A 25,860-nucleotide genomic window follows, 5' to 3' on the forward strand; every position below is an offset into this window, starting at 1 on the left:
ATTTTCAATGTATCTGAAATATGTCTTTCAACTTATCTTATTTACACATAACCCATAACATATAACATACATGTAACTGGATGTTTTGCAGATCGATTATGCAACATTAACGGATTTGAGTGATGAGCAAATGAAGACAATTATTCCCTTGAAACTTGGAGATCTGCATGCTGCAAAAAGATTCTGTACTGAAGAATTAAAGAAGAAGAAACAAAAAGATAGATGCTCATCGCTGATTAAAAAATGGAAAAAGAAAACAAAAGCAGCAATGAAATTGAAAAATGACAAATCGGACAGTACCACAGGAAGTGATGATGATGTCCAAGCAGTAGACGGCCGACGTGTAAAATTAGTAGGGAATCAGAATGCTACAAAGCTTGAAAGGAAAATAGAAATAGGATGGTTTGATTTTAAGAGTATGGACTATCATCAAGTAAAATCCTTAATAAAAGGAGGCGGAACCAGAGGAGTCAGTGCACTTAAGACGTGGAGGCCGAAAGATATACTCGAACATGCGAAAAAAATCTTTTTTCCAAAAGGTATCTCCAAACGGGGAAAACTGTCCGATTTCGAGATCGAATTGAGAGACTTTTCAGCGCAGACAATTCCCGATGAGTCAACAGTGGGGGATATGTACGAGGCAACTAATGTTAAGATGCTGCGATACTACATATTTACAAAACGTAAGGAAGATAAAGGTTATAACTCTGAGGAACTATGTTTGCCAAAGTTGAAATCCTCAAAAACTTCAAAGGCCAAAAACAGAGTTTATTCAGATGATGAGGATAGCTTACCAGATTTGGAGGTACCTAGAAGTAAAACCACACCAGCAAAAAATAATGAACATTCACTTGATGAAAGACAGTTGTATAGCTTGCCAGGATTGGGGGTACCTATCAAGAATACTAGTACTACTCCAGCTCCAAGTAAGCCCCATCCATTGGATGAAGGACAGTTACAAGCTAGCACCACTCCAATAATTCTTGATCCAGATATTCCATCATCCTCAACAACATACATGCTTGTTGATGAAGATGTAAATTTTCGTCTCACAGACGAGAATGCCAGTGTGGTCACAGTTTGCAATCCATTGGAAACGGTATCTTTTTTTGTCGGCAGCTATGGTTCGGGAGATGTCACATTACCTTTGGATTTCTCTATCGAAAATGTTGGAGAAGATCAGAATACATTTTCATGCACATCAGCTCCAGCCGCGCAGAAAGTAAAATTTCATCAGGGGAACACATACCAAGAGTTGATTAAGCTTTATAAAAACAACAATTTTCAGCTGGATATTGATAAAGTATTTGTAAAGTTGAACGTGTATTACCAAATGGAGAAACCGAGAAAGGGGAAGGGATTGGACTGATTAGAGATATTTTTACAGAATTTTGGAATACCTTTTACTCCAAATGCGACGGAAGCGACATTAAGATACCCATATTAAGACATGACATGGGAGAAGAAGAGTGGAGAGCTGTTGGAAGAATCATCGTGAACGGTTACAAATTGATGAACTATTTCCCCATCAAATTGGCAAAACCGTTGTTTGAAGATGCTTTCTTTGGGAAAAACCACACAGATTTAGTGGAAGTTTTTCTTCATGCGGTACCCCCTGTTGAACAGACTGTTTTAAAAAATGCCATGGAAGATTTTGATAAGGCAGACTATGAGGAGCTGTGTGACATTTTAAGTTCCCATGAGTGTCTTAAACTACCAACTGCTGGAAACATAAAAGGACTTTTAAAGGAAATCGCCCACAAAGAAATTCTCCAGGAACCAAAGTTTATCATCGAATGTTGGAAACCAATTCTGCAAACCTGTCTGCAAATCGAAAGGTCTGATCTTGATGAAATTTATGAAAGAAAATTACCTACAGTAAAAAAGGTACTACAACTTATGAAATTTCCTGCAGACATGGATTTCATCCAGCAAACAACTGCCAACCATTTAAAACGATTTGTGAGAAGTCTAGACACACAGCTGCTGGAAGCCTTTATGAGATTTTGTACAGCATCTAATATCCTAGGGGAAGAAATCAAAGTAGAATTCAACAAAATGAATGGCTTTGGTAGAAGACCAACTGCGCAAACCTGTGGCTGCGTATTAAAAATCCCAACGACATACGACAGTTTTCAAGAGATGAGAGAAGAGTTCGAAAATCTTCTCAAAAGTAATGTCTGGGAAATGGGATATGTGTAACTGTTTTGTTTTTGGTGTATGAGTGAGAATGTTTATGTTATGTTTTATGTTTAATTTACTTAAACACAATACAGTGGATAATTTTGAATATTTTTGATGCGTGTAGAGTTTGCTTAAAATTCTATGCGTTTCTACTTAACTTCCTCAATTAGAGAGTATTGTGAATTGTAACTTTTAGCTTAATGGAGGCTTTTCGTTGATGACAAGAATGTAAGTTTTTCATTCATTTATTCAAATGGAGCGTCACACATTGATGCTTATGATCATTTAGTCATGTTATTTCTTATATTAATTCGTTCATGAGGATTATTATCATTTGTGTTTTACTTCAGATCTGTTTATTCTTTCTCTTTTTCCCTACAAAAATAAAGAAATTTTGTTGCTTAATTAAGTGTTGTTGTTTTTGTTTTTTTTACTTTACATTGTATTTAAAAGTCGCATTTATTGTCAGAACACAATGAAAGAAAATGATTTTGTATGACATTCTGTATCAATATGGCCAAAAAGACACACACACACACACACAAACTGTTTTATGATACAGCTGATTGTCCCCGGGGTGTGTGTGTAAGATTTGCACGTGTGTATTTTTAAACCTTATGCAAAATTACACCTAGTCAGAATAGGTGCAAATTAACTTTTGCATATATAGTTTACTTTCGGTCATGTGAACGCATAGCAACATTTACACAAGAAAATATATACTAAAATAGTGTATAAAATATGGCATCATTGATTTCATTTAAAAATGCATTTTTTTTTAAATATTAGACAGAAGAGTGATCATCTGTTGTATCATTAATGAAGGCCAAATATTATTTTAAGTAGCATTTAAACACGAAATGGCAATATTTTTCTGACATTTCAACATTATTATCTGATATTTAACAAGTTGACATCGCTATCTGACAAGTGGACTTTTGCAAGAAGCACTGACTTTTACAGTTGACAGTATACTTGAACATTTAAACCTGCGTTATGTACGGATGTACGGAATTCATAATAGATAAGAAAACATCAATTGTGGTTATAGTTTTGGTATTAGGAACACTTACATTATTTAACAACACAAGAGATGATTGGAGGTAGAATGAAATTACTTAAAAATCTTTATTCATCAGAAAAAGTATCTCCGTTTATTTTCTTTTTCCAAAAGGAAATAAAATAAGAAAAAAAAACATCCCGGGAGGGAAACTTTACAGGAGTTGGTCAAGGTGGTCAGGAGGGGGTTTAGGGTAGGATTGTTGCCGTTCCCGGTCTAGACAACCGAATATGGGCTTTGAAATAACCCATTATTAACGTTTTATCAACTATTAAGCTAACTTTTTATATCGCAAAAAAGCTTCCATATATTTTCCTGATGTAAAAGTAAGCCGTCGATTGTAGAAGTCAGCGCTTCTCGCAAAAGTCTAGTACTGGACTTTTGCGAGAAGTGCTGACTTTTACAGTCGACGGCTTACTTTTTACACTTTGACAGTAAACGGAATTTCTTTTGCGATATAATTTTTTAGCTTAACAATTAATTATAAGATACTAATGGATCATTTCAAAGCTCATATTACGTTTCTTAGGAAGAAAACGGAAACTGTTTTTTTCTCAACTCCCTCTCATGCCACTTTGACCAACTCATACAGGCGCGGATCCAGGATTTTTTTCCGGGGGGGGGGGGGGGGGGGGTCCATCCAAGTCCGAAAAAAGATTCCAACCCAAAAAATTCTTGACATGCAAAAACAAAAACAAAAATCCCTTCCCTATCCAGAAAATCACTTGACAAGCAAAAAAAAAAAAAAAAAAAAGCCCACCTAAAATCCAATTCCTAAACGAGAAAAACACATATTTCGTGGTGGTGATGGTGGGGTCCACGTTTTCTAGGGGGGGGGGGGGGTCCAAAGTCATTTTTACTTGCTTCAGTATATACTTTTAATACCTCTGCCAATTCCATGGGGGGGGGGTCCTGACCCCCCTCCACCGACCCCCCTCTAGATCCGCGCATGTCCTACCAAGTTTTCCTTCCGGAACGTTTTTTTCATCCTTATTTAAATTCCTTAAGAAAGAAAGATTAAAAGGAGATACTGCCCTTTACGTATCAGGTATTTAAAGCTATGCTATTCTACATACAGTCATATTTTGCATTTATTGTATACTGTTAAATCATATGAGAATCCCCAACACAATGTCTAAGATTTTTATAAATCTATCATCCATTTCGTAACTCCATACAGCTGTACATAGATACGGAAGCGTAAACGTCTCTACACTTTTTGTGTTATATTTTCATTAGTTATATCAACTTAAAAATATCTATATGAAAAATATTGATTTAAGCATGAAAATGAAAGATATCGATGTAGTTAGCTCGACATACACAATAAAAATATAAGCATAAGAGTTAAATTGATATAAATATGCTAGTATTTCTAGGGGGAAACTTTGAAAATATTGTTCTCCAACTAATTTCGCGGGCGCGGGAATTTTAATGAAACGTCACATCTCTCAGATTTATTGACGACACATGCACAATGTCACGATGTCATGTGTAAAGTGTTAAATATTTGTTGTATGGTTATAGAGAAAAACAAATTAAAGAAGGGAGTGAGAGGGAGGTGATCAGTTAGATTGTCCCCATTGAAGCAAATATCAATTATAATCAAATCATTCTGATTAATAAGAAATGAAATCTACTAGTATATATGCATGTCTAGTAATAATTTAATATTTTTTCTTATTAATAAAAAAAATCATCAAATTCTCTTTGAAATAAAAATTATATGCTAGCAAAGTATGCATAACAAATATGCTGTGACTAAAATAATTAAGGACAGCTCCCCCTTTCCCATCGTTTCAATGTTCCATTCATAAATACATTTAGTACTTGTCCTAATTTGTGGATGAAGCGAAAGTAGAATGTAAAATATTATAAAAGTGACACTGGCTATGTACTCTGTAAATACTTGATGTTTTACCACTCTGTGGTAAACAAAGAATGTGCCACATAGACATGACAGCACATCAAATCTACATGTAACTTCTAATTACTTTGAAATAATGTAAAATAATCTGTGCTTCATTGCAGCCAATATGCATAAGCTTAGTCACAGAGTTAAAAGATGGAAAGGGTGGGGTCAGCCAAATAAAATATATGACAAGAAAAAAAACCCAGAGATTTAATTATCCAACTGAGAGTAACTTCTTTATTATTGGGATATATTAGCGGATCTCTACTATACTCATGTTTAAGAAAAGCTTGAGGAGGGGCACAAAGATACTCTTGCCTCTACCCCTATTTAAAAGTTCTTAAAGAACAATTTATAGCCCCCTATGACTATGCCTATGATCTTACTGTTGATTTCTCTCCATCTCCTTTTTTAAAAATATTTTTGAATCTGTATCAGCCTATAATCGAATACGATAGCAAATACATGGCACAGGAGCTTTCACTGAATCCCGAGTGAAGTGAAGATTCATTAGAATTCCCGCCTCCGCGAAGTTAATTCAGTAACAATATTTTCTCACTTTTTCTCGGAAATATTCATATATTTATATCGATATAACGACATATTAATTTTTACATATCGACATTACTATATTGATATGATTATATATCTTGCTTTGATCAATATCTTAAAATCAATATTTTTTAAGTCGATAAAACTTATAGCAATAAAATCAATTAAATAAAAGAAGGTGCCTTAAATTATGTAAAAAAAAAATCTATATACAGTTCAAAATATATGTATAAATAAGGAGTTATTACACATTATATGTAGATAAGACAATAAAATATAAGACAATATACAAGTTATAACACAACAAGTGAAGAGCCCTGTACGCTTCCGTAGCATAGAGTAAAACGTAAAGCCGTAGATATATATTAAGTTCATTTTCAATTTTCTCGGATAGATTTTTCAGACCTTTTATATTTTTGTCAAACAAAAAACCTTCAAGATCATTCAAATACAGTGCAAATAAAAATGGTTGTAAATTTTCACCTTATCTTATTTCAACAATACACGTAAACATTTCTGATGATACTCTTATCTACTACTCTTGATTTAATACCCTTATACATATTGGTTATACTTTAAAACATTTGCCATCTATATTATTTAATAAAATTTTATTCCAGAGATCTAATCGCCAGACTGAGTCAAAGGCTTTCTCAAAATCTATGAAACGCAGTACAATTTCTTTTTATATGATTTAAACAATTCAATAAGTGTGTATAATGAAAAAAATATGAAGTCTTTTCGAAAACCAGTTTGGTTTTCTAGGATATGTTGGGCTCTGTCAACATAGTTATTTAGTCTCTCGTTGATAATGGCAGTGAACAATTTACCCAAACAACTTATTAATGTAATTGGTCTGTAATTTTTGGGATCAGAACTATCACCTTTACTTTTATATATTGGGATTATATTGCCATAAGTCCACTGTGATGGAATTATTCCGTAATTAAATATTCTTTTAAATAGCTTAACATACAAGTTCAATACGCAGTCAGATGTACTCTTGATGTACTCATTTATAATTCTGTCATCACCGCTAAATTTATTATTTTTCAATAACTTAATACTTTTAAAAACTTCAACATGTGTAATTGGTTGATTAATACAGTGATTTAATTGCATATCAAATACTAAAAGGAGTTCTTCCTGAGTTAAAACATGGTTCTCATTTGATTCATTGAATTGCATATTTACGGAAACGTATAACCGCCTCGTGTTGTTGTGTTATACCTCAAAATTGCGAAATAAATATAGCGTTATCTGCTAATAAAATGTAATTAACGTCAAAATTTTGTCGATTTGCCCAAGAAGATCAGAAAAGAACGATATACTTTGGGTGATTTAACCGTCCTGTTAACGCTTTGCTGACATTGATCAAATCATGATATTTTTTTGCTCAATAACATTTGTTACCAAAAAAAAAATGTGTAGAAAGTTTTTTTACAATTTCAAACAACAAGAATTAATTATGTCAATATGATTCCCTTTACTGCGTTATTACGTCAATTTCTTTACAACTTCATGTTTTTCGACAAGAAATTTGTCGTGTTATGATTCCCTTTATTGCGCTATTACGTCAATTTCTTTACAACTTCATGTTTTTCGACAAGAAATTTGTCGTGTTACGCTTAAGCAAGTATATTAAAGTGAAGGGGTATATATCGAAATATAGAGTTCTACACACACTGCTAAGCTCTGGACGAACGTAAGAAGATGATCAAGGTAAATGTGTATAATTTGAATACTGTAAAAGCTCTCGATACACAAAATTCTAGAAAAGTTAATCTGAGATGTAAATTTTAAACATTTCTGTATGCTAGTATCAATATCTTAATCCTTGATAAGAGGTTATCATGTGGGTTTTTTTCAGACGTGTGCCTGATCATTTCATTGTCATTCATCTAATATTTATAACGTTCCTGACAAAAGTATAATTTAAGTTTATTGTATATACGATACAGCTCACCTGAGCAAAAAAAAAAAATAATAATAAAAATGCTCAGATTATAGTTTGTCTGTTTAAGTTTGTTCATCAGATCTATTTGTCGCCTCTATGATAACTTAATTATTTTTAAAGTTCTTTATAACCAATTAATAACTTCGTAACGAACTTGCCAAAATCATCCTTAGGGACAGGCGATTCAAATTTACTCGATTTACCCCCCCCCCCTTTTTTAGGGATATAAATAAAATGAATGATTTTTTTTAAAAATTGGATAGAAAACTCCAAGTGGAGATTGGGGTGCGTTCAGTTTAAAGACTCACTTGCACGATGAGTCCATACAGGAACATTATTGATTGTATATTGTTTAACGTCCCTCTCGAGAAATTTTCACTCACATGGAGACGCCACTACGTGCCGGTGGACGGCTGCATATTTTGTCCTATACTCAGTACTCAGGGCCACTGAGCAGGGAGGGATCTTTTTCGTGCCAGTACTTAATTAACAAAAGGAATATATAACTTGTCCATTCTTAAGTTGAATAAGTTCAACAACCCATAAAGTCTTAAAAACTAAATATCATATTCATTTATGAAAAATGAACAATATGATCTGTAAAAGTTTTATCTTGAAAACTAAGAGAAATGGAGTATTCTATATACATGTACATGTACATGTACAATGTGTATGAAAAACATATTTAGTAAAATAATTTAAAAGAACGTTTAAAAAATACAGCTTTAGATAAACCAAAGCTGGCTGTATTTTATTAAGTTAACTATAATTATTAATTATATTTGTTTTGGAAAGATTATATGTCAGATTTTTTTGTACTGAAATATGTCAGATTTTTTTTTTACTGAAAAGAGCTATATTCCATATGAGCGTTGTGAACAATTGGATTGTGTGATTCTTCTGTAACATTCTTATAAAATCTCTAATTTCAGGTTCATCTTATAGGCGTATTTGTTTGTATGGTGGTACCGCAAGCATCTGCTGTTTTGCCAGGCGCATTTCGATTGACCTGGTTCGACACTATTTTAACTTATCTTTTAATGCCACGGATATTTGTGGATTTTTACTTTTTACTCACCATATCATATTAAGCAAAAGATCAGTGGAACGGATTTTGCAGACTAACTTGGACTAAGACGTAGAGGAAATGAAAGTCCTTTAAGAGAGATTCTGATTAAAATGCTAGAAATGCACAGACTTGGATACAATGATTTAGGATACAAAAGTATGTGGAAACTTTTGAATACTTTCTGTAAATTGCGCGTCACTCAGGAAACGACTAGAATGTTGTTAGAAACTTTTGATCCCGAAGGTGTAAGACTAAGAAGTAGAAATTGTCTCCGGCGGAGGGAATATATCAGTAAGGGACCCAACTTTGTCATTCATTTGGATGGATATGATAAACTTAAACCCTTTGGTTTTGCCATACATGGAGCGATAGATGGATTTTCTCGAAAAGTTCTGTGGCTTGAAGTTGGACCATCAAACAACAATCCCCGAATTGTTGCGAAATATTTCATCAATTATCTGAAAGAGATTAAAGGTGTTCCAAGGCTTACACGGTGTGATGCCGGTACTGAAAATTCACTTGTCCTGTGTATACAAGAAGTCTTACGTTCTTACCATACAGACAGTATGAACGGACGGAAAAGCGTTTCAGTTGGAAGATCAACAGCTAATCAAAGAATTGAAATGATATGGAGTTTTTTGAAAAGACATTTCACGCAGTACTGGAGGAACATTTTCAAAGATATGATTGATTCAGGAAAGGTCAACAATGCAGATCCCATGCACATTGAGTGCTTACGCTTTTGTTTCATGCCGCTGATACAAGAACATTTGCAATTGTTTAAACAAACCTGGAACATCCATCGCATTCGAGCGCAAAGAGGTAGAGAATTGATTTCAGGAGTTCCAGATATATTATTTTATCAGCCATTAAGATTCGGGGCCAGAGATTTCTGCTTTCGCTTGCCATGCGATAGCACTGTTTTGGAAGATATTGAGTACAATTACACAGACGACAATCCAGAACGAGGATGTACAGAAGAATTTTTGCATTTAGTAGAGTTAGTTACTGGAGAGGATATCAACACATTTGTCCCGAGTAATGCACAAGAAGCTGTTCAACTGTACCAGGTGATCCTCCAATTGATAGATCAGCACAGTGTGTAACTATCTTTACTCCGGAATCGGGGTATTTTACGTTTTAATTTACCCTTTGTTTTAAATACAATGTACATGTACTGTATATTTTCCAATAAATAACACTGTAAAAGCATCTTTGCAAGATTTAATAATTGAACAAAATGAAATTAAATATCTTTGGAGGATGATCACTTGATCTCCCACTTGCGAACAATGAATTATGTTAACGAGATATGTCTGTGAAACACTGATGCCCCCGTATGGTATAATAGCGAAGGTTAAGCTCTCTCAAATGTAGATAAAATGTGTTGGTACCTAAAGTAAGACCTTTTCACAAGAAATACAATTTTGAAATATAAAACCTTAAGACCACTTATTCAAAGGTAATGACCTTTTTAATATATTCGATCAGTGTTTACTAACAGTTCAAGATATATTACTGTAGTCAGCATCGACTCACACAAATTGTTCCGACGAAAATAGTTCCATCACGATAAGTGAGTTACAACATTATTGTTCATGATAAGAATAATGCTGTGCATGTCATACATAAAAGAAACCAAAATTAACGTACATTTTTTTCTCCATAGATCCCTTTCCCCCCGAAATGCAATTAAAAAATATTAATATTCCTACGTACGCTCGCTCCCTCCCCCCTCCTCAGCTTTTTTTAACATGTTTAATAACAGAGGATATCTAGGTCATTCTTCGATTGATATCTTTTCACCGATGAATTGATTATACTTTAATCAACAATTGTATTAAGTTCATTTTAATTGTCCGTAAAAATTATCATATAGTTTCCTCTTAGAGAAAAAAAATAATCATTCTGTGTTTGTATTATTAAATGATGGAATTTTCAATCCCTGGCCGGATTCTGCTCGCACGTGTGTACACCAAAGCCGTCTTGCGGACACAGGTAAACATGTGCACTGTTTGTTATGAGACTGGGTGACAGTAATGCTAAGGACTCACGAAATTTACATATAACTAGACAGCGCAGTTTTTTCCCATAAAAGTCATTATATATACACTGTTAAACATACTAAATCTATAAGTCGAATATCTTTGGATATGGGGTAACCCATATCTATTCTTGTTTAAACGTAGGACAAACTCCGGGGTCAAGGTCAAAGGGTCAATGTTGTTGGTTTCTAAAGAAAGGACCTAAAGATTACATATGGGAAGTATAAAAGCGCTGGCCCTTACCGTTCAAAAGTTATGGCCAAGGTAGAAGTTTGTGAAAAGTAGGCCAAACTCTAAGGTCAAAGTTGTTGATATCCAATGTATGGCACGCCAAATTTACAAAAATGAGTAAAACCTAGTTTCACAATTGATAAACTAGGTTTATCGACTGTAAACTATAGTTTACAAATCGTAAACTATAGTTGACGATCCGTTAAGTATAGTTTTCATCTGTAAAACTATATTTAACGGTTGTTAACTATAGTTTACGAATGCTAATCTAAGTTTATCTGTCTGTAATAAGCGTTAACAATAGATTTTGTTGATAAACATAGATTCACGTTTGTAAACTATAGTTTACAATCGTAAACTATAGTTTACAATCGTAAACTATAGTTAACGGTTGTTAATCATAGTTTCACAAATCGTGAAACTATATTTATCAGATCGTTAACTATAGTTAACGGTTTGTAAACTATAGTTTACAAATCGTGAAACTGTATTTATCAGAAAATCTATGTTTTGCAATCGCAAATGATTGTTTTCGGTGTTAAGTATAGTTTACGGTTGTGAAACATAGATTATCGCGTTAACTATGGTTTACAGATGTGAAATATAGATTAACGTTGTTAATTATAGTTTACAATTCGTAAACTATAGTTTACAACCGATAAACCTAGTTTATCGATTGTGAAACTATGATTATCTCATTTTTGTGAATTTGGCGTGCCATACCAATGAAAACTAGGTCTTCTCACAAGCTTTCATATGTTAAGTATGAAAGCCCTTATCTTCAGCGTTCAAAAGTTATGGTCAAGGTTAAAGTTTTTCGTAAGTACAGATATCTCAAAGGTCAAGGTTAAAATTGTTGGTTTCAAATAAATTATCATGTCGCAAAAAATTGACATTTAAAATACGAAATCCATAGTATCTAACATTTAAAAAGTATGGCCAAAGTAAAAATTTCTTTTTTGTTGTAAAAATGGGCCGAGCTCCAAGGTCAAAGGGTCAAGGTTCTTGACATGAATTAAAAGGTCTTGTCACAAGGATGAAAGCCCTCCTCCTAACCCTTCAAAAATTATGGTCAAGGTTGTATTTTTAAAGTAAGCCAAACTTCAAGGTCAAAGGGTAAATATTTTTGGCATCTTAAAAAGCGTCTTTTTACAAGGATTACATATGTGAAGTATGAAAGCCCTAGCTCTTACCGTTCAAAAGGTATGGTCAATGTTAAAGTTTTCTTCATAAGTACTAAAGTCTCCAAGGTCAAGGTAAAAAAAAATTGGCACTCAATAAAAGGTCCTGCCACAAAGAATACATACTAGTATATGAAGTATAAAAGTCCTGATTTTACTGTTCAAAAGATAAATTTGGCCAAAGTAAAAGTTTGGAAATTTTGTGTAAAAGTGGGTGAAACTCCTAGGTCAAGGTCAAATTTGGTGGTACCCCAAGAAAAAGTCTTGTCACACGAAATACACAGGTGAAATATAATAGTCATAGCTTCGTTATGTGCAAGGTTAAAGTTTTTGTGGACAAACAGACAGAGAGACAGCTAGCTAGAAAGACAGCTAGACAGACATGTGAAAATCTATATACCCCCGAAACCTTGTTTACGGGGGCATAAAAATATTCATATAATTTCTATCCTTATAATTTACATCAACAATTTAGAATCTGGTATCAGCAGATTTTTATTAATGAAATTAAAATTTAACGTGGCCATATTATGCATCTAAATCTTCTGCAGTTGTCTCGATCCTGACGTCAATGGGCAGGGACTATAGAAATTGAAATGGAAGACCTCGTGTAATTTAAATTTATTAGTCTACATTTTTAAAATCTAATTTTACAATTTTAATTTACAGTGAAATGAAAATTAAGAAATCACTGTCTACTTAGTAGAGTATGCCAAAGACATTAACTCTAGTTAGAAACAAAGAATGATTTAAACGGAAAGGGTTTATGCCAGTTATGCAAATTATCCCATGTTTCCAACTATCACTGATGCCCAGGACTACTATTCCAATAAGACAGAGATTCCTTAAATCTTCCTTTTTTTCATTATTATGACACCTTTAAAAAGAAAACTAGGCTTACGAAAACAAACAATATATACATGTAGTCAAGGGTATAATGATACATGTGCATATTTTGTGACAAGTCATTTCATTGGATACCCACCAATCTTGACCTTTTGACCCTGGAGATTTCCGTACTTATTAAAAAATGTTAACCCTGGAATATCTTTTGAAATGTAAAGGCTATACCTTTCATATTTCACACATGTAATCCTTGTAAGGAGACCCTTCATTGAATTCCAAATACTTTGATCCTTTGCCCTTGGAGTTTGAACTACTTTTAAAAAACAATCTTTGACCATATCTTTTAAAGATAGTGCTGTCATACGTACTTATTTAATTCTTGTGACAAAATCTTTTATTTGATAGCAAGACCTCTGACCCTTTGACCTTAATATTTGACCTACTTTTTAATATTTTTAACCTTGGCCATAACTTTTGAACGGTAAGGGCTAGTGCTTCCATACTTCACATGTTTTCTTTGTGAAAGACCATTTATTGGATACCCATTATCTTAACCTTTTGACCTTGATGGCTTCCCTACTTGTGAGAAACTTTAACCTTGGCAATAACTTTGAACGTTTAGAGCTAGGGTTTCCCGGCTTTACATAATTGTGTATTCTTTTTGGCAAAACCCATTAACCTTTGCAATAGCTTTTGAATGGTAAGGACTAGGGTTTCCATACTTTATATATGTAGTCCTTGTGACAAGACCTTTTATTAGATAACAATAACCTTTAACCTTCTGACCTTGATCTTGGTGTTTAACCTACTTTTAAAATCTTTTTAACCTTGGTCATATTTTTTTAATAGTTAAGGCTAGGGCTTCCATACTTCACATATGGATTTTTGTGTGAAGACATTTCATTGGATACCAATAACCTTGACTTTTGACCTTGATCTTGAAGATTTTTGTACTTGTGAAAAAACCTAAACCTGGCCATAACTTAGAAACAGAAGGTGATAGGGTTTTCATATTTCACTATTGTATTTCCAGTTAGAAGACCTTACTTTGGGTACCAAATGAAATTATAAAAGTTGCATTTAAGAAAAGTTTAATCCTCACTATGTTGCCATAAGGGGGCATCAATGTTTCACAAACACATCTTGTTTGATACAAAAATCATGATTTCATAATACGCAACATCTGGATGAGACAAGTTTCACTGTATTGACAAGGTCAATAAATACCTTTGCCATGTTACTTTCTTCTGGGATGATCAATAATTCAGTGTACAATCAGTAAAATTACTTTATGCTTGAATCCTTAGTCTATCAAATTTAATAAGCTTCTCAAAATCTATCTATCAGTCCTGCATATGTAACTTGTTGCAGTATGGGGTTTCATTTGAGGTCCTAAGTCAACAAAAGCAAGATGACTTAAATGAGCTAATGAAGATCTTATGTTGAAAATCTCAACATTTACCCTCTAGCTGTCATTTACACAACAAAAATAATTGAACACAAAAAAAACTTTAAATTGTTTATTAAGTTTATCAAAAAAAGTACCTGCAAAAAATTGTTTGTAATTAACAACTATTGCTGCACATCTCGTATCTGGCATCTTGTTTTATCAACTGTAAAAATATGCATTTAAATTTTTTTCTACACTTTTGATAAAGGTGTCAAAATATTCCTAATAGCCATATATACAGATGTCATTACAGTTTCAGTACTTTAACTTATCAATTTCCTGTGAAAATAATCAAGATCCCTGTGTACTTCATCATGAAATCACAAAAAATATCAACACTAAATTACCAAGCTGTTTTCCCTTTAAAAAAAATCAACAAACTGTTATGCAAATCAAATTTGTATGATGCTTCACATAAGACATGTTATATTTTAAAACTTTGTTTAAGGTCAGAATTGTGCATGTGCAGCTTTTACCCAAGTACATGATACAGGGCCAATGGATTGGAAAATGTCAGTTAATCACTGTAAAACATCTCCTGAGCTGGAGAATGAAGCAGGTTTCCTTTTAAACAACAAGAATTTCAAATAGAAAAAAATTCTATTACAGATGCAGTATCTCTGCAGTTTAAGCATACATGAGAGTGAAATTGGTATGATTCTGATCAATTAAGGTAGTACAAATCACCTATAAAAATTATTTTTACTCATTTATTAAAAGGTACAAAAGATAAAATTAATACTACTTTACTGTCTATATAATCATAAATCTTTAAAAGAAAGGAAATAAGCCGTGACATGTTTTCATTATATTTTTTTTTTTAAAATAGAGACATCCTATTTTTATATATATTTGATTATTTTTCCTGGGGGTAAATGCCATGTACCATTTAGTGAAAATTAACAAAAGAAGCTAAACTAATTTGAAAATCTTTATAGAATATTTTTTTCTCAATGTTCAAAAACATTTTACACGGGTGTAGACAGGGTCCTTAATACAGCATATCGCACAAGTTTGTAATACATCAATTGATAAATTTTAAATAGAGCACATTCTTAAGCCAATTATCTGATTCCATCTTCTTCTTAAAGGGGTCTGATAGTCCATATTTTAAACTAATTGGGTAAAAAATATTTGGTTGAATTTCTTTGAATACAGATATTTAATATACAAATAGATTTTGTAACAAAATATAACTGAAAAAAATGAATGTTAGCAAACTTTTTGCCTATCTATTTTGCACTACCTTAAATGATTAGAATGACAATAATACACAAGTAACAGTAAAGAAAATATCAATTGAATTCCTTTCAAAATGCTTAATATTCAAAATAAAAGTTTCCCTTTATCTTTTGTATGATGTTAAAACTCTTCAGGAAATTAACCTTTTAAAAATCATGTATAGAAATGTTCCAAATTAAAAAATGTAGCAATTTGAAAACATATTCCTCTACAAATACATGAAGAATACAAAATTAACCATAAAAATTACATTTTAGATAAAAGCTGATTTTACCTCATTGCAGGAAAAAATAATTGATCAATAACAAGTATAATTTGTTTCAAAAATGAAAAAGAGTAGCAATAGGCCCAGGGACCACATCGCTCACCGGAGTAATATCTTTACCATATTTCCCCCCTTCTAATATCTATTGTGGCTTCACCTTAACACCCCCCCCCCTTCTGAACATGATGTTAGAAATTTAGAATCTATACTATCCTATAATGCTTCCAAATACATTTCATCTTTATCTTTTCTGGGCCATTGGTTCATGAGAGGAAGATTTTTAAAGATTTTTCCTGTATACAGGTATTTCTATGTCGAACTTGGATTCCCTATTATGGCCCCACCCTATCACAGAGGTTCATGATTTTGAAAATTAAGAATCTACACTCCCCCAAGAATGCTTCCAAATAAGTTTCAGCTTTTCCAGCCCAGGGGTTCTTAAGAGGAAGATTTTTTGGCAAACCTATCCTATTTTTGTATTTTCTTAATTATCTCCCCTTGTAAAGGTACTTAACCCTTCATTTTAACAAATTAACCCCCCTTTACCTAAAAATGTGTTGTACCAATTTTTGAAAAAAATTGGCCAAGTGGTTCTTGAGAAAAAGTTGAAAAAGTGAAAAGTTTACTTACAGATGGACAGCTAGACAGACAGATGGATGGACAATAGGTGATCAGAAAAGCTCACTCGAGCTTTCAGCTAAGGTGAGCTAAAAACCATAAGTCTATGAAGAGACTGTAGCTCTATTGGTTTGTACTTTTCACAAAGAAATAGACAAGTCTACCTGTGTGTTTATAGTTATAGTGAAATCAAATAAAAATTGTTGGGGTAGGTTTTTGAAAGAATTTCACTGAAATTTCTATCTTTAGTAACCTTGTCAACACCATTTCTCGAAATCAGAAATCATATTAGATAGAATTATATATCTTAGTGTAGTCTACATGCATTTAAAGTTATACTGAAATCAATCTGAATAGGTAGGAGTATCCTGAGAGTTTCTAAAGAAACTTCTAATATAGTATCAGTGGAGCAATAGATCATCAAAACAAATAAAGAGAATTATGTATCATAGTGTAGTTTACAAGTGTGCCAAATTACAATAAAATAAGATGAAAACTGAACAGGGAGAAGTTTGAGAATATTTCACAGAAATCTCTATTTTTAGTAACTATGGCATTATGGTTCATTGAATCAAAGACTTAACCATTGAATTATGCATCCAAGTGTAATATACTTTTATGCCAATTTTAATATTGTAGAAGGAATAGGGGATAGCATTCTGAAAAAAAACTGTTTGCAGACAGACAGATGATAGACACCTTACTATTACCGGTACATAAGTTCTTCTAGTGGCTGACCAGTAGAGCTATAGACAAAAACCATTTCTTTAGTTCTCTTCATTTACTTCTTACTGGAAAAGGGGGTTTACTTTTAGGATTGGATCCCTGCAAATTGGACAACCTAACTTGTTTGCCTCCATTTGTGTGGCACATACCATACAAAAGGTGTGGCCACATAATAGGAAAGCACTTTTGGGTCTGTCCAGGCAAATCCCACAGGTTGTGTTTCTCTCACTCCTTCTGAAGGATATCTGTTTCAAAAAAATGTTATCATACATTCTTCATTTGCATATAAATAATAAAAGTACACACACACACACACACATATATATATATATATATATATATATATATATATATATATATATATATATATATATATTCATTTATTTCATTTAAAGAAAATCATTTGGGTTCTTTCAGTATTAGGCCCTAGGGTGACTCACTATACCCAATACTATGTTAGCTTTTTATTAATCTTCAACTTTTTCAAGCAATATTCACATAAACAATTTTTGTGCCAAATGTATAGAAAAAAAGAGGTGCATCGGCCACATACCTCACCTGAGCACTTTGGCTAGGAAAAAGCAGAAATAAGTATTGAAATGTTTAAATATATATTAAGTGGTCACAACTTAGATTTTTAAAGACTTTCTTTAACATATAATAATGAAAAAGGCTTTGTTGTCCTTGATAGAATTTTATCTTTAAACATATTTCTCATATAATCTGTCTCTTGTATGTTAAACTTTGAATATCTATTGTAACCCACACTATCCCCAGGCTTAAAGACCCAATTTTTTTACCGTACGGTTACCTGAGGAGGGGGAGTGGTCTTGGTAGTACTGGTGTTATTTACCTGGAGAGCCCCAATACTCAAGATGTCAAAAATTCCTATACACGCTGCATTACACAGGAAGTCCGGCTTTTGATAATCAGGATCAACATTACGCATTTTGTGCATGATTTTGAGTGAAATTAATTAAAATAAATTATGTACTGAAATATAAAATTTGTAGACTTAGCGTTTTCGTCGATATCTTTAGAAGAAAAAAAATTATAAAAGACATATCGTAAAATCAAAAAAAAACAACAAAAAAACGGGTGAAAAGTACAAAGCAATCATGTCAATATTTTAATCGCCAATAAAAGAAATTATTATAAAATATTAAGTGTGAATATTGAAATAAAAAGATTCCACTTGTTGTGTGGACATTTACCACGATCGGAATATTATTTACTTTTCTGGCGAACAATAGTGTCCAAGAAATCGCCATCGCTAACAAGTACAGAACAGCAGTGGAGATTGAATAAAAAAAAATCACCAAGTCATCATCTAATTATCTACTCTCAATTATTTTTTAAAAATAAAATTATCAACCAAGATAACAGTGACATGATTTTTTTTTTTTAAATCAGTGTATACAAAGCGACCTTTCACGCGGTACATGAAAGCGTTTGACGCGTGACCAGGTAATTGTTTTCAAAACATGCAAACTCAGATTATCGGTTGCCCTCGTAGCTGGCCCGTCAATCAAATCAGAAGCTATTGTTTTTTTTAATGATTGACAGGCGGTATACTCTTGATCTTGAATTAGGTAGATTTTGGGGGTGTTCACATAAAATTGGGTGTTTAAGGGTCAAGATCTGAAGAACCTTTAACCTAGCCACTACCTAAGGATGCCTCCATACAATTATGTCCATCATGGCTTTGCTGTTTAATATTAAGAAATGGATTTTGAATATTTTTAAATTTTCCAAATATTCTTATGCATAACTTTAATCGCCCATTGTGTCCCAGTCCCTTTCACAATGGTTTTGAGTTTATGACATGTGAATGTACACTTCTTGATGATATTAATATAACTAATCATGACTTTTCTGTTCTGTATAAAGAAGATTTAAGAAGATTTTCCCTACATATTCCTTTTTAAAAAATTGACACCCCGTGGCCACAGTTGTCCAAACCTACACATGATTTGAACAAAATTGATGTACACTTGTGAAAAAGGCTTCGCGAAAGTTCCAAATACTCTTCTGTTGCATTGGTTGTTGAGAATTTTAACACCAAACATTAATTGAACTCTCAATTATCTCCCTTTGAAAGAGGGTATGGTTTTTCATTTGTGCAAATCTGAATTCCCTTTACCCAGTGATGTTTTAATTGTGGCAATTTTGGTTGAAATTTGCTCAGTGATTCTTGAGAAAAAAGTTGAAAGTGTAAAAAAAAAATGACAGATAGATGGACGAAAGACAAATGGGATCAGCGCTTTGAGCTTAAATGAGTTCATAAGACATACTATATGGAAATAAAAATTAACTTACAGTTGGAGTGTCCGTCTGCACAAATGTCACGGTTGTTGGCTAAAATTATAAAGTATACCATGATAGCAGAATTAAATTTTTGCATCTTTTATAATATGGTAATTTATAATTTAGTTACCTGGACTGTATTCAAGTTCACATAAAAAAAATTGGTGTTAAGAAATTTATTTAGTAAAATTTCTATGATGCTCAAAATTCTACCCATTTCTGCAACCTATACAGGTATACAACTTTCACTTGTGAAAATTTGAATGAAAAATTGAAAACTTGTTAAACATATTCATTCTACTTCTTAATATACAAAGTCAATTGGACGAAGTGGTCATATTTTTCAAGGTTTCTGATATAGAAGTTTGTTTGTGACATCTGCCCTTATGACCAAAAATAATCACACAACATTATATAAATACACAACAACAGAGAGAATCAAACACTCATATTTCAAGTACAGACAGAGCGAGTCAATCTGAACACATATCAATTAGTATATACTTCACTCAAGCCTATACTGTAAACCAACTTTTATTCGCAACGACTTTTTTTCGCGATTTACTAGGGATAAACTTGTTCGCGACGATAAATTTTCGCGATCAAGCTTTTTTGGATCTGTAGTAAATAGACAAATACACTTTAAAGACCGGTTTGCGGCGAGAAATATTCGCGATGTCGAGGCTCTCGCAAACTTCGCGAAAATTTCTCGCACGCGAATAAAAGTTGGTTTACAGTATATAGCTGGCTAAAGTCAGCTTTAAAACTGAAATTTAAAAACAATGTAAATGACCAGTAAATATACTTACTGTTGAAATATTAGCTTGAGCAAGAATTCCCGACTGAAAAAGAAAATAAAAGAGTGTTGATATGGAAATCAAGATACATGCATGTATTATGATAATCAAATCTAGAGATCAATTAGTAACCCTTATCGAGCCTTTTGGAGCTCAATGTTGATTTTAAACTACTTACTAGGTTCACATGCCATTAGTTTCTGCTTACACAATAAAATTAGTAATTGACCATATTCAGAACAGCTTCGCATCAATACCAGTATACATAATGTATAACCCAGCAATATCACTATATATGCCAATAATATATAGTATATATATATTTCTTGAAATGAATGTTTACTGTACATCTACTGATAAATCTCATAACTGGTCTAATATTACTAGCTATAGATTTAATGACTATATTGCTTATGTACTGTAACTGACACAAGCTGTTCATTCAAGCACAATAAAAAATCATGCAGTTTCCTCCTGTAACTCTTTGTTTATTTTACAATCAGAAAGCAGGCAGGGTTAAACTAAATTTTAAGACTCAGACAAACTTTTTAAATGATCAATTATCACAGAAATGTACAATGTATATACTTACACTTGGTGTGTGATCTTGACTCACTGAGGTTTGCTGAAAATTGTAAAATATAAAATTCAGTAATGGGTAATTAAGATGCATAATTGCCTCAATTTGCATTTCTTGTGGTTGGTTAACAATATGATTCAATCTGTGTACTTAGTTTAAATCAATTATGATTGCCATTATGTAACTGGTGATAATACCAAAGTTTTGAAAAGAAGTTGTGCAGTCATGATTTTCAGCAACCAATCAATATAATCAATGTACATTGACTAAAATCTAGCTGTCTCTAAAATTACAAATAAACCAGAAATGCACCATGCATATAGCATGTAGAAATTCTATTGCATATATACTATAATTAGTTCTTACCACAATGTTGGATTCCACAGTAACTGTTGTGCTACAGGATGTCACGACTGGTAGCTCATTCATAAGAAAGTCGGATACATCTGGTAATTCATAATCTGACTCACTGTCAGAATGGGACTCAATTGTAAAGTTCAATGTCTATAAAATCAGATAGGTACTTTATACACATACTCAATTGCTCTAATTATAATTGATTCATTCGATATATCTGATATTGCAGAAAATACATTTCTATAATGTATAGTTTTAAATATTACAGTTTTGCAATGATTTACCTTTCGTTTACTTAGTAGGTATAACCGTGGGCGCTGTGTTTCTACTTCATTCAACCATGATTGGATGGAAAAATTGCTTTTATTTAGGGGGTTTCCCTTGCTGTTTCCCAGTTCGAATGTAAATGAATTTTCTTTTCCTCTCACGCTTTTCCCACGGGGAAAAAACTCAGCAATCACTCTCCTTAATGTTTCCTGATAGTCGGTGTTCCCAGGTAGCATAACGCTTCTATTTGAAACATCTGGGTTTTTGATAGTGTTTTTCACTTGTTTGTATCTTTTGTCGCTGAAACTATAATCGATCCATCCCAATTGTATTCTATGCAATTTTTCCTTCGTTGATTTTCCCTACAAAATATACAGTTCAGCATAAATTTATGCAAGATTACAAAATTGCATTATTGTTTTAAATTAATTAGAACAATTAGTTGAACTCAGATAATTATATGAACTCAATGGAATAAATCAAATAATTGTATACTAGGATTTCCTACATTATATTGACTTTTTAAAATGTGATTTACATAAAACAAGATGTTTTTGTGAAACACTATGCACCCAGCAGTAACAAAGTTCCAAAAGGACGATTTTTAGCAGATAAGTCATAGACAAGGTCACAAAGTCATTGACCTTGGTGGTGTAATTTGAAAGAACTTGATTAGAGGAGTAGGCATATCACACATAAACTCTATCTCCTATGGTTCAAAAGTTATGAAAAAGAATTTACTTTTACATATAGGTCATAGTCAAGGTCACAAGGTCATTGACCTTGGTGTCATTTGAAAGAACTGACATTATTAGAGTATAAGCATACTAAATATAAGTGTTTAATCTCTCATGGTTCAAAAGTAATGACAAAGGTTAAAGTTGACAACAGACAGACAGGACAAAAACAATAGGTGTCCCCATTCTATTGATCTGGGCGTGTAAAAATAACTGACCAGGGCCATATCACATAATTACCAGGTAACCCTAATATCAATAACTTCTAACCTACTTTCCAACTTTTTATTACACACTTAGTAATAAATACAGGTTTTTTGCATATGCGATATGGCTGACGTCACAATAGCTGTATCAGGCCCCTTAGCCGCAGCATGCAGATCAATATCACACCCTTAGTAAATTAAACCACAAACACAGTGCTTGTGATCATACACCATTTTTGGTGGGTTTATATTCTTTTAGATTTTCTTTTCTGAAAATAAGGTTAATCTAAATTTACAAATACATGTAATAGATCATTTACAAATTACTGATTGAGTGCATTGAAATAGAAGTAGTTAAAACAAAACCAAATCGTATGGGACAATAGACCATGTACATGTCTGTAAGAAGTCCATGCATGATTTTTAAAAATTACTTATTTTCTTCTCAAATTAATGTATGCCATATTTTATTATTAAGTATGTAATAAATATATTAATACAAACCCTTTTCCACATCACATCAGCACATGACCAATATCAGCCCTCGGACCTTCGGCCCTCTGGCTGATATTGCTGTCTCGGGCTGATACAGGATGTGATATGGAAAAGGGTACGTATTATTCTTTATATATGTGCAATGTTGGATTAAGTCTATTATTTACCAATTTCAAGGTGAAAAGTCATGGACTACTAGTTCAACTTGGAGGGCTGCAAGCACTGGAAAAATATAATCTAATACTTAGAGGGAACCTTGGACTTAATTTAAAAATGTCCATTTCTTTATATAAAACCTCGATCACCTCTCAACAAAAATGAAAGCAGCCACTTATGTGTCGATCAGCCGGATTCGATCATCGGTGCCCAAGTAGAGCAGTCAGTAGAACACTTGACCAGAGATTTAGGGGCCCCAGTTCGAATCCTGGTCTGGTCCCTTGTATTAATTTCTACTCTCCCATTTCATAAGTCGCCCATGTGGCGCAGTGGTTAGAGCGTTTGCTCTAGAGTTGTGATTAGTAAGGAGTGAATCTTTACATCATGGGTTCAAATCCCACTGTGGGACGTGGAGACCGGTCCTTCGGATGAGACCGTATTTAAACCGAGGTACTGTGTCGCAGTAGGTGCTGGCCCAAAAAAGATCCCTCCCTGCTCAATGGCCGTGAGTGTCGAGCATAGGACAAAATTTGCAGCCCTCCACCGACAAGTGGTGGCGTCTCCACATGAGTGAAAAATTCTCGAGAGGGACGTTAATTAACAATCACTGAATATACAATCAATCAATCCCATTTCATATATTTAAGTTAAACTTGAAATTCATAATATATAAAATAAAACAGTTTGGTGAAATCCTTTCATTTAATGGCTGGTGATGCAGATGTAAGATGCATGTAGTGGAAACACTTCAAAGGTTTCAGAGTCACATTATGAAATCACAACGAAGCACTTACATATCATATTTTCACCACTTCATTCTAATATGATAGTAAATGTATTTTTTAAAGTGGGATTTGTTAAGGAATGTTTTTAAGTTTTGTGTGAGTTGGTATGTGAATCACAAAGACTTGTCATTTAGGCATATATTTAATGTCGCTGTAGCCTTAAATAATTGTGAGTACATCACATACTTAGCACACGTTTCTGTGTATATTTCTATGCACACTTATGAACGAAAATGGTTTTCAAATCAATTTTACAGTTGGTTTACTACGAAAAACACAGCAAATATAAATATTTGGAATATTTAGGAAGTACAATAAGTATTTATCTGAAGCAAGTCTTTTAATTCTTTCCTTAAAATTGATGCATCATCCATACAAGTTTGATTCATATAAGCTATCATAATTATATACTTGGGAAAGGGCCTGCTCTAAAAATTTAAACATGGATATGCACCTATGTGGAAAATGTAGGACATGCAGATCCAGCATCTGAAACAGGTCTGGAAATGTCCATCCCTATAGCATTGATATAAGTTAATACAGGTCGAGGTAGCTGGGCTTTAATACAATGTACATGTAATTATTTTATAATGGACACATTCTCATAAAGCTGACTTAATTGTGGACACTCTAGCTGATATATATCCCCTGAGTACAGCACAAAAGTCACTTGTAACAGAATTTATACAGGTAATATAAGCTTTAAAAAAAGTATCATGAGATGGGGGTATGTAAGACAGACTGATCCGTTCGTACATAGAGAGCATTGCATACATGTGTATAAAGAGGCTTATAAAATAAATTGGATGTGATGTTGTACATGCAAGTATAATTGTTTAAGCAAAACGGTGCACACTCATAGACTGTAAAGTAAAATACAGGCATCAATAATAAAAAAAGACACATTATAAAAATAGGTATAGTACAATTGTAATATATATTGCATGATGCTGACAAATTCGGATCTATAAATTGTTACCTTTGCTGATCCCTTCCTCTTTCTTATTTTCTCTAAAAGTCCAAGTACTTCAGATTTTGGAACTGTTAAATTTGAATAAAACAAGAGGCCCATGGGCCACATCGCTCACCTGAGAAGCTTTGACCATTCTGTTCTTTACCAGATTTCCCCCTTGTTATACATAATGCATCCCCACCCTACCCCACTGATCATAATTAAGACATTTTGAAATCTACACTACCCCAAGATCCTTCCATGGGCACATATGTTTCAGCTTTTTTGGCCCAGTGTTTCCTGAGAAGAAGATTTTCAAAGATTTTTCCTATATATTTCTATATAAAACTTTGATTCCCCATTGTGGACCCACCCTTCCCCCGGGGGTCATTATTTGAAGAATTTAGAATCTACATTATACCAGGATGCTTCCACATAAGTTTCAGCTTTTCTGGCCCTGTGGGTCTTGAGAAGAAGATTTTCAAAGATTTTTCCTATATATTTCTACGTAAAACTTTGATTCCCCATTGTGGCCCCGCCCTTCTCCCGGGGAACATGATTTGTACAATTTAGAATCTACACTACCCCAGAATGCTTCCACATAAGTTTCAGCTTTACTGGCCCAGTGGTTCTTGAGAAGAATTTTTAATGACCCAACCCTATTTTTGTCTTTTCTTGATTATCTCCCCTTGCGAGGGGATATGTCCCTTCATTTTAAGAATTTAAATTTCCCTTTACCCAAGGATGCTTTGTACTAAGTTTGGTCAAAATTGGCCCAGTGGTTCTTGAGAAGAAGTCGAAAATGTGAAAAGTTAACAGACGGACAGACAGATGGACGGCGATGGACAAAATGTGATCAGAAAAGCTCACTTGAGCCTTCGGC

Source organism: Saccostrea echinata, unplaced genomic scaffold (assembly GCF_033153115.1).
Source record: "Saccostrea echinata isolate AGI-Se365-2 ecotype Australia unplaced genomic scaffold, CSIRO_AGI_Sech_v1 ptg000016l, whole genome shotgun sequence".
Classification (NCBI taxonomy): domain Eukaryota; kingdom Metazoa; phylum Mollusca; class Bivalvia; order Ostreida; family Ostreidae; genus Saccostrea; species Saccostrea echinata.